Consider the following 11,555-nt stretch of genomic DNA (forward strand, 5'->3'; position numbering starts at 1 on the left):
ACCTGTCACGACTTCCGCCGAAGTTGGTGCCTCTCCTAGTTCGGCGGCGTTCGGCGGTCGACGTCACCGGCTTTCTAGCCTCCACCGATCTACATTTATTTTTCCATTTGTTTTGTCTGTATTGTACACACCTGGTTCACATTACGTTTTTATTATTTCCCTATTTAACCCTCTGGAGCCATCATGGTTTTGTGCATGTTTATTGTTGTCAGTTGTCTCGTTTATGTGATTCTGGATTTTCGTTCTCCTTGTTGGAAGATTATTTTTGAGTAAAGTTACTATTATTACTCATCTCTGTGTCCTGCGCCTGACTCCGCCTTACCCACATCACCTAGACTCTGACAACACCATTACGTTTTATCCATAATTTCTCTTCATATGACAAGTATTGAAAAGGATTTGCCTGTAGATTGTCGACTTGATTCATGATGATGACTGCTAGCTTGCTAGCAAAGATTTTGATTTTGTATGATGTTGACATTATCAGTCCAATCAAAACTATGATGGATATAACGTGATTTGACGTCATTTTTTCTGTGGCCAATGACCTTGAGGCTTCTTGGATGGGTACTTCTAATGCAATTCTATGGCAGCACCCAAGGGGCTTGAATTTTCAATCTCTCCCTATAGATTTTGCAGTAACGTAGTATCCCCATGAGTGACCAAACACTGAGCCAATCACGGTGCAACTAGAGAACATTACCAAACCTTACGCTCCAGAGCTTGACATCGCCGGTCTACTAACCACTGGTCCTGGCAAGCCACATTGCGCACACCTGCTCCCCATCGTTAAGCACACCTGGACTTCATCACCACCCTGATTACGCTCCCTTCATATAGCCCTCTGTAGCCTCAGTCATCAGGCAGTATTGGTGTTGGTTACATTCAGTACGCAGCTCCGGTTTTGTATTTTCTTAATGTTTTTTAAAATATTTTTTTATTAAACTCACCTTCTGCATCTAACTCCCTGTGTATACATTACAGCTAGGCTAAAACACATGCATTTTGGAGCTGCCTTCTCAAGAAAGCAAAAAAGAGACCATGTTTGTATGCGACTTTATTAACTCAAATATATATATATATATATATATATTTTACATCATTTGCAAACTGATATGTGACATGTATCAATGCCAAAATAACATGCAAAACAGGCAAAACATTTTTTTATATATTTCTTTGGATAAACAGGTGGGGCTCAAAACAGGTGGGCTTTGCCTCACCTGCCCTGAATGAGGGGTCACCTCTGATAGTACAGTAAGCCACTATAGTAAACTACTCCACTGTGTCTGCTGCGCTGACAGATTGACTGACATAGAGGAAGTCTATTGTAGAGATAAGAATGTAGTGACATAACTCATCAGCCAGCTGGTGACATGTTAAACCCTCATGCTATGGAGGATGGCAGGGAACAGCGACAGAGGGGGTTTAGAAAGAGAATAACAAGGAGAGAGATGCAGAGATGCACATCATCACCATGACCACACACAGTTGATGTTTCCTATATAACCTCCCACAACACAAACACTATATGACCAAAAGTATGTGGACACCTGCTTGACGAACATCTCATTCCAAAATCATGGGTATTACTATGGAGTTGGTCCCCCCTTTGCAACAATATCAGCCTCCACTCTTCTGGGAAGGCTTTCCACTAGATGTTGGAACATTTCTGCTGGGATTTGCTTCCATTCAGCCACAAGAGCTTTAGTTGGGCAATTAGGCCTGGCTCGCAGTCGGTGTTCCAATTCAACCCAAAGGTTTTCGATGGGGTTGAGGTCAGGGCTCTGTGCAGGCCAGTCAAGTTATTCCACATCGATCTCAACAAACCATTACTGTATGGATCTCGCTTTGTGCACGGGGGCATTGTCATGCTGAAACAGGAAAGGGCTTTCCCAAACTGTTGCCACAGAGTTGGAAGCACAGAATCATCTAGAATGTCATTGTATGCTGTAGCGTTAAGAATTCCCTTCACTGGAACTAAGGGGCCTAGCCCGAACCATGAAAAACAGGCCCAGACCATTATTCTTCCTCCAACAAACTTTACAGTTGGCACTATGCATTCGGGCAGGTAGCGTTCTCCTCACATCCGCCAACATAGATTTGTCCGTCGGACTGCCAGATGGTGAAGCGTGATTCATCACTCCAGAGAACGCGTTTCCACTGCTCCAGAGTCCAATGGCGGCAATCTTTACACCATTCCAGCCGACGCATGGCATTGCGTATGGTGATCTTAGGCTTGTGTGCAGCTGCTCGGCCATGGAAACCCATTTCACGAACAGTTTTTGTGCTGACGTTGCTTCCAGAGACAGTTTGGAACTGTTTGTCTATGGAGATTGCATGACGGTGTACTTGATTTTATACACCTGTCAGCAACAGGTAGGGCTGAAAGTGCCGAATCCACTAATTTGAAAGGGTGTCCACATACTTTTGTATATATAGTGTAGTTGACAGAGAAAATATTTGGCAATCATGTAAGTTGAGCAGGGTTGAGGAGAGTTTCTTGGCTCGGAATTCATTCATCGTTTAATTGAAGAATAACACAGGTTCATCAACTGTGTCACCAAGCTCCTGTTTCTGCTGACTCTGTGCGGGTGTGTAAGGTTTAGTGTGTGTAAGAGTGTGTGTGTACCTATTATCTGCTTACACTATGAGAATCAGTGTCACACACACACACACACACACACACACACACACACACACACACACACACACACACACACACACACACACACACACACACACACAGTCGACTTAATGAGATTTCCACTCCTACAGTTGGCACAAAAAACAACTTCCCCCACAAACATAAACAGACACACTCTCACACACCTATTGCTATTGCATCCCATCCCACACACAAGCACTGTACACACTTTTAGGGTTGAAGGATCTGTCTGTGGTATTGTAATGGGGTAGAACCTTCAACCTATTTTGAACGCACTCTTGTAGGTCTGCCTGTGCCAGGTGTATGTGATTGTTAATTAAGGGCTTGGCATTTTGTATAAAAGCCTTCCTGTTTGTGTCATTCAGGCGTCTTGTAACAATGTGCTGGTTGGTGGGCCTTAGGAGGACGGGAGCTGGGATGGTGGGTCATTGACAAAGTAAGTATGAGAAATAGGAATTATTGTAAATGTAGTGTTTAAAGGCATTGGTACCCATTTTCCACCTAGACCTGCTCTCCTTCCCTCTGGACATGCCCTCTGTGAGCGTTGCAACAGATAATTCATGTCTGTACGAGTATGTGAATGGAACATGTAAACCTAGTGATATTTGTTTGTGAGAAATCCGATATTGCTATCTATTAAAGTCTGTCTTGTAGGACAGTTGTACAGAACTCCTGGAGCTGAAGATGGTGTATGGAAATTGTGCCTTTCTTGTGACTGAATTAATTGTTGCATCTTGATGTTGTCGGATTCCTTTGCACCACTCCTTGATGCAAATAACCTGTTACGTGCATCTTAGTCCCTAGGACCTCACCTCGCATATAAAAGGTGGCTTAGTACGGCTATAGGGACATATCTTTATATGTAAATCCCCCACGTTACAGTATTACAAGGAAGTCTTTCAACCTCATAATGCACATCAATCCTACGACCACACACAGTTGATGCTTCTTATATAACCTCCCACAACAAATACACTCCGTGGACAACTGCTTGTCTCATTCCAAAATCATGGTCATTAACATGGAGTTGGTCCCCCTTTGCCGCTATAACAGCCTCCACTCTTCTGGGAAGGCTTAGATGTTGGAACATTGCTGTGGAGATTTGCTTCCATTCAGTTACAAGAGCATTAGTGAGGTGTGGTAGCAATTCTATAGGAAGAGACTGCAGATTCTTTTAACCCTTGTGTAGTCTTTAACATTCTGTATACTCCCCTTGTCCTAAGTGTAAAAAATGACCTTCCTTCACTAAACCCCTAAAATAAAGCAGCTTAATATAATTTTAAACCCCAAATCTATTTTGCATGAAGAAATAACCTGTCATCACAAACTTTGTGAATATCTGGATTTTCCCTCTTCACAATGCAGACAGACTACATTTAAATCAGTGGACACCAATTGTTTTTATTACAACACACCTGTCATAATTGTTTTCATTACTGAAGTAGAGGCTTATAATTATTGCTAAAGGTACTGCATAGGTACCTAGGTTTTTTTAGCAAGAGATAGCACTTGTATAGCCTAAGAAAGTAGCAGAAAGTAGTTTTGAATGTGTTTTATTGAAGGGAAACAATGTATTTTTGGCAACGTAGTTGCTGTATGTACTGTACAATGAGGAATTCAACTACAAAATGCTAGTCTTCCTATTTTTTTTTAAAACCATTGTCCCCACCCACAAGGTTTATCAACAATAAATAAGATAATAGACACTAACATAAATTAATCAACTCTAATTAGGACAGTATGTGTGTTTGCATGGACTTCTTACATGTGCAGCACATAGTATTTGTTTTACAGTCCTTTAGGGTGCAGAATTTGCATCTCCACCTCTTGCCTGCTTCAGGTGGCTCAGGACAAGGTTCAGCCCCCTGAATAGCTTGCACAAGCATTGCAGAGGCTGCAGTCATCCTCCTGCAGCTGTAAGTTCTAATCATGTTGTCCACGCCTCTTTTGTGGTTGTAGTCCACGATGATGGCTGGCTTCCTGTCCTCATGATCACTGATCTCAGCTGTTTTGTGCAGTGTGCTCAGGAGGACCACATTCTTGCTCCTCTTTGTGGTAAGAAACCACAGTATGGCTGTAGGCAAACTTTGGTGAGAAGGCCTCTCTCCGCCTTGTTGCGAGGAGTGCAGGGGGAGCTCAGGCTTGTTCTTTCTAACTGTGCCAACCATGATGATCTTCCTCTTCAGGAACTGCTGACTGAGTTCAATCAGTAGCGCACAATCTCAGTTTTTTGTGGTGTGTAAATTATTTTATAACTGCCTGGTCAAAAATGACCCTAACACAATCTTTGTACCATGGTGGTCTACAGCTTTCATGGAAATATGAACATAGGCAATGTTTCACTTTTTCTAATGTTGGGGTCACTCTAGGAAAAGTCATCAAATTTCAAGTTGAAAAAATATATAATTTAGGGGGTTTTCTCTGCTGTTAAACATAGTTGCGGATCATTTTTCTTTACCCTTAAGACAACACAAGGGTTAAACAACACTTCATTATGGGATTTTCAAAAATTGAGAATTAACTATCCACTCAACAGTGCCTAGTTGAAAAGCTCAACGAACACTAATGTGCTCTCTTCTGCAAGTTTCCATACATGTGACTTTCTGTAGCTAGTAGACCCAGGGGATGTCACATGCTGCGGTCACGCCCAAACGCACCTTAGTTATACGCTCAGGTTATGACTAATTCCCACAAATACAAGTTCGTATCAAGTTAGAGAAAAACTAGCATATAACAAGAGACAATTCTTTAACTTCTCTGGGATAGGTGGGACGCTACCGTCCCACCTGGCCAAAATCCAGAAAAAAATGTAGCGTGCCAAGTTCAAATATATTACCATAAAAATCAGTCTCATGAAATCACACATGAAAGACACCAAATTTAAGCTACACATGTTGTGAATCCAGCCAACATGTCTGATTTCAAAAAGGATTTACAGGGAAAGCACACCAAACAATTATGTTAGCTCAGTACATAGCCACAGAAAAACACAGCCATTTTCCCAGCAAAAGATAGTAGTATCAAAAAGCAGAAATAGAGAGAAAATGAGTCACTAACCTTTGATCTTCATCAGATGACATGTTACACAATACATTTGTTTTGTTCGATAATGTGCATATTTATATCCACAAATCTCGGTTTACATTGGCGCCATGTTCAGAAATGCCTCTAAAATATCCGGAGTAATTGCAGAGAGCCACGTCAAATAACAGAAATTCTCAAACTTTGATGAAAGATTTACACAGAATTAAAGATACACTTGTTCTTAATGCAACCGCTGTGTCAGATTTTAAAACTTTACGTAAAAAGCACACCATGCAATAATCTGAGACAGCGCTCAGATTTAACATGTCTTCGCCATGTTGGGAGTCAACAGAAATACGAAATTACATCATAAATATTCCCTTTTATGTTCATCAGAATGCACTGCCAGGAATCCTAGTTCCACAATAAATCGTTGTTTTGTTCGATAATGTCCATTACTTATGTCCAATTAGCTACTTTTGCATGTCCAAACACTTGCGCAGATGCAGGCAAACATCGGACTAAAACTTCAAAAAGTTATATTACAAGTCCAATAAACTGGTCAAACTTAGTAGAGAATCAATCTTCAGGATGTTGTTATCATATATATCCAATAACGTTCCAACCGGAGCATTTCTTCATGTCTGTATAAGTAATGGAACGCAAGGCGATATCATGAGGAAAGCGCGTGAGCAAGAACTGGCAATCTGCCAGACCAGTGACTGAAACACCTCCCATCCGGCCCCACATCACACTAGAGGCTTCATTCAGCGTTCTACAGACTGTTGACATCTAGTGGAAGGTGTAGGAAGTGCAAACAGATCCATATATTATAGGGAATTGAATAGGCGATGACTTTAACATCTACCCTTCTCAGAATTCTCACTTCCTGTTTGGATTTTTCTCAGGCTTTTGCCTGCCATATGAGTTCTGTTATACTCACAGACATCATTCAAACAGTTTTAGAAACTTCAGAGTGTTTTCTATCCAATAGTAATACTAATATGCATATATTAGCATCTGGGACAGAGTAGGAGGCAGTTCACTATGGGCACGCAATTCATCCAAAAGTGAAAATGCTGCCCCCTATATCAAAGAAGTTAAACAGTAAAACATGGGATAGCATGACTTGTGTAATTTTCCAAGATATTGCCTGCCTTTTGGTACTAAGTCTCAACCTAATAGAACATGACTTACAAGCATTTTCATTAAACAAATATTAACATAAGGAAATACTTAGTACATTTGTAAATGACCTCTGTTGTCATTGAGTTTCAACTCTTCACATAGTGCAATTCATTCTCAGAAGGGGGAAAGGAACATATGAATTTAAACATCAGTACATTATCACCACACAAGGCAATCGCTTCATTGAGACTGTACACATTGCCACAGGTAGGCCCTTAAATCTACCTTGGGAGCATTATTCACATAACCCCCGCTGTGAGCATGGCCTATGGACATGCTGCACCATTAACTCAATGTTTTTACCTTGGTGTTATGGATTATCATAGTCTTCATCAGACATAGGAAATAAATAGGGTTCTGAGGTGTCTCCTTCAGGGGTAAGTAATGGCATGGCAAGAATGGTCTCTGGCTTTGCTGCACAATTTCTTAACACAAGTTATAAGCATTATTGTAAAAAGGATGACTAAGCCATAAATCAACCAATGCAATATTGTATAACACCAAATAATGACTGAACCCATCCAAACGGATTGCAATCACCACTGCGCTCTTTCAGATGTTCCCCTACAATAGTAAAGTTACCCTCACCCTGGGGTATGAATGTACAGCAATGGTCACCTATCATTTGGCACACTCTTATGCAAACACTTAGCCTCTGGCTACAAATACATTTTTCACAATGAATCATTGTATCTAACACATTAGTCACTACTGCTAGTCCACTTACCTAGTACAATTGACTTGAGCATGTTTCCAACGGTCTCATCCAGAAAGTCTTATGTATTGATGTACTTTATCATTAGAATGCTGTTAACTTTAAAAAAAACAGAACCTGTTTTTTTATAAACTTCTCCGTAATTAATTATGACGTTTAAATCATCATCCAATGTCTGAGGGTGGTCAAACGACACTAGAAAGTCAGGACAGAGGTCTGAGGTCATTCAAACCCTTCAAATAAGTGTTTCTTTCCCTATTTCATTAATTATGTCAAAATAGTCAAACATTTTGTGTCCCAGGTTACAGTAAGTTTAATTAAAACTTCTGAAAATTCCATGTTTGCTTTTTAAGGTACAGTCTGTCTAACCTGTGAAAATTAAACAGAACTCACAAATTAGACATGGCATTAAACACTTTCATAATGTATGGTAAAAACAAATACAATTTGTCAGGCCTTATTAACTCGCTGGTTGAAAACTGTTTTCTGCCCCTCCCAAAAGATAGAATTTGTAGATCATTGGCCCTCTTTCTGGGACTCACCCACAAACAGGACTAAGCCTGGCCTGCTGAGGAGTGACTGACTCCACCCCTTCAGCTAGGATGCTCTCATCTTATCTATGAACAAAGACGGGGCTCTAACTCCTATAGCTCCACAATGAGATAGCTGGCTAACAGCCTGCTGCATCTTTAGTGGAGTCTGCCACTAGCACAGTCAGTGTTGTCAGCTCAGCTTTCCCCATTGAGACCGTGTCTGTGCCTCGCTCTAGGTTGGGCCAACTTAACATGGTGGTGTTCGCCTTAGCAGTCTCACTGGAATAAAGACCTCCTCCATTCCAGTCATTATTGAAAGAGATTGTGATATCTCAAAATAGGGCTACTTAATGTTAGATCCTTCACTTCCAAGGCAGTTATTGTCAGTGAACTAATCACTGATCATAATCTTGACGTGATTGGCCTGACTGAAACATGGCTTAAGCCTGATGAATTTACTGTGTTAAATGAGGCATCGCCTCCTGGTTACACTAGTGACCATATCCCGCAAAGGCGGAGGTGTTGCTAACATTTACGATACCCCCCCCCCCAAAAATGACTGTTTTAGTCTCTTGAACTTCTAGTCATGAAATCTATGTAGCCTACTCAATCACTTTTTATAGCTACTGTTTACAGGCCTCTTGGGCCATATACAGCGTTCCTCACGGAGTTCCTTGAATTCCTATCAGACCTTGTAGTCATGGCAGATAATATTCACATTTTTGGTGACTAACATTCACATGGATAAGTCCACAGACCCACTCCAAAAGGCTTTCGGAGCCATCATCGACTCAGTGGGTTTTGTCCAACATGTCTCCAGACCTACTCACTGCCACAGTCATACGCTGGACCTAGTTTTGTCCCGTGGAATAAATACTGTGGATGAAAATGTTTTTCCCCATAATCGTGGACTATCAGACCACCATTTTATTACGTTTGCAATCGCAACAAATAATCTGTTCAGACCCCAACCAAGGGTCATCAAAAGCTGTGTTATAAATTCTCAAACAACACAAAGATTCCTAGATGCACTTCCAGACTCCCTCCACCTACCCAAGGACATCAGAGTACAAAAATCACTTAACCACCTAACTGAGGAACTTAAATTAACCTTGCGTAATACCCTAGATGCAGTCACACCCCTAAAAACAAAGCATTTGTCATAAGAACCTAGCTCCCTGGTGTACAGAAAATACCCGAGCCCTGAAGCAAGCTTCCAGAAAATTGGAATGGAAATGGAGCTACGCCAAACTGGAAGTCTTACGATTAGCTTGGAAAGACAGTACCGTGCAGTATTGAAGAGCCCTCACTGCTGCTCGATCATCCTATTTTTCCAACTTAATTGAGGAGAATAAGAACAATCCAAAAGGTATTTTTGATACTGTTGCAACGCTAACTAAAAAGCAACATTCCCCAAGAGGGTGGCTTTCACTTCATTAGAAAGCAAAACACTCCTTAAATCTGCTTATTCCTCCAAAGCTCAGTTGTCCTGAGTCTGCACAACACTGCCAGGACCTAGGATCAAGGGAGACACAAGTTTTTTTTTTTTTATACTTTATGTCTTGACACGTTGATGAAAATAGTCATGGCCTCTCAAACTTCAAGCTGTACACTATTCCAACTAAACTACTGAAAGAGCTGCTTCCTGTGCTTGRCCCTCCTATGTTAAACATAATAAACGACTCCCTATCCACCGGATGTGTACCAACTCACTAAAAGTGGCAGTAATAAAGCCAAACCTTGACACAGAAAATATATTGAATCCCATTCCCACTCCCATTCCTCAAATTTTTGAAAAAGCTTTTGCGCAGCAACTGCCTTCCTGAAGATTAACGATGTATACGAAATGCTTCAGTCTTGTTTTAGACCTCATAGCACTGTGACTGCACTCGTGAAGGTGGTAAATTACCTTTTATGGCGTCAGACCAAGGTTCTGCATCTGTCCTCATGCTCCTAGACCTTAGTGCTGCTTTTGATACCATCGATCACCACATTCTTTTGGGGAGAGAACCAAATTGGTTAACACGGACAAGTTCTGGCCTGGTTTAGATCTTATCTGTCGGAAAGACATCAGTTTGTCTCTGTGGATGGTTTGTCCTCTGACAAATCAACTGTATATTTTGGTGTTCCTCAAGGTTTCATTTTAGGACCTCTTGTTTTCACTATATATATATCTTGGTGATGTCGATACACAGCGACGATACACAGCTGTATGTTTCGATGAAACTTGGTGAAGCCCCAAAATCTCCCTCCCTGGAAGCCTGTGTCTCAGACATAAGGAAGTTGATGGCGGCAATTTTTTAAAAACTCTTAAACTCGGACAAAACAAATGCTAGTTCTAGGTCCAAAGAAACAAAGATCTTCTGTTGAATCTGACAATTAATCTTGATGGTTGTACAGTTGTCTCAAATAAAACTGAAGGACCTTGGCTCTACTCTGGACCCTGATCTCTCTTTTGACGAACATATCAAGACTGTTTCAAGGACAGCTTTTTTCCGTCTACGTAACATTGCAAAAATCTGAAACTTTCTGTCCAAATGATGCAGATATATTAATCCATGCTTTTGTCAGTTCTAGATTAGACTACTGCAATGCTCTACTTTCCGGCTACCCGGATAAAGCACTAAATAAACTTCAGTTAGTGCTAAACACGGCTACTAGAATCTTTACTAGAACCAAAAAATTTGATCATATTCCTCCAGTGCTAGCCTCTCTACACTGGCTTCCTGTTAAGGCAAGGGCTGATATCAAGGTTTTACTGCTAACCTACAAAGCATTATATGGCTTGCTCCTATCTTTCTGATTTGGTACTGCCATACGTACCTACACGTATGCTACGGTCACAAGACGCAGGCCTCCTTATTGTCCCTAGAATTTCTAAGCAAACAGCTGAAGGCCAGGCTTTCTCCTATAGAGCACCACTTTTATGGAATGGTCTGCCTATCCATGTGAGAGATGCAGACTCTGTCTCGACCTTTAAGCCTTTACTGAAGACTCATCGCTTCAGTAGGTCCTATGATTGAGTGTAGTCTGGCCCAGGGGTGCGAAGGTGAACGGAAAGGCGCTGGAGGGATGAACCACCCTTGCTGTCTCTGCCTGGCCTGTCCCCCCCCTCTCCACTGGGTTTCTCTGCCTGTTACGGGGGCTGAGTCTCTGGCTTACTGGTGGTCTTCCATGCCGTCCCTAGGAGGGGTGAGTCACTGACTTGATCTTCCTGTTCGGGTTGGTGCCCCCCTCGGGTTCGTGCCGTGTGGGAGCTCTTTGGGCTATACTTGGTCTTGTCTCAGGCTGGTAAGTTGGTGGTTGAATATATCCCTCTAGTGGTGGGGGGGCTGTGCTTTGGCAAATTGGGTGGTGTTATATCCTGCCTGGTTGGCCCTGTCTGGGGGTGTAGTCGGACGGGGCCACAGGGTCTCCCGACCCCCTT

At 41.8% G+C, this 11,555-nt stretch overlaps 1 pseudogene; it reads left to right on the forward strand.

Moving 5' to 3' along the window:
• The first annotated feature begins 8,477 nt into the window (after positions 1 to 8,477).
• Positions 8,478 to 11,186, forward strand: LOC139023188 (uncharacterized; annotated as a pseudogene).
• The last annotated feature ends 369 nt before the right edge of the window (positions 11,187 to 11,555 follow it).

Source organism: Salvelinus sp. IW2-2015, linkage group LG28, assembly GCF_002910315.2.
Source record: "Salvelinus sp. IW2-2015 linkage group LG28, ASM291031v2, whole genome shotgun sequence".
Taxonomy (NCBI): Eukaryota; Metazoa; Chordata; class Actinopteri; order Salmoniformes; family Salmonidae; genus Salvelinus; species Salvelinus sp. IW2-2015.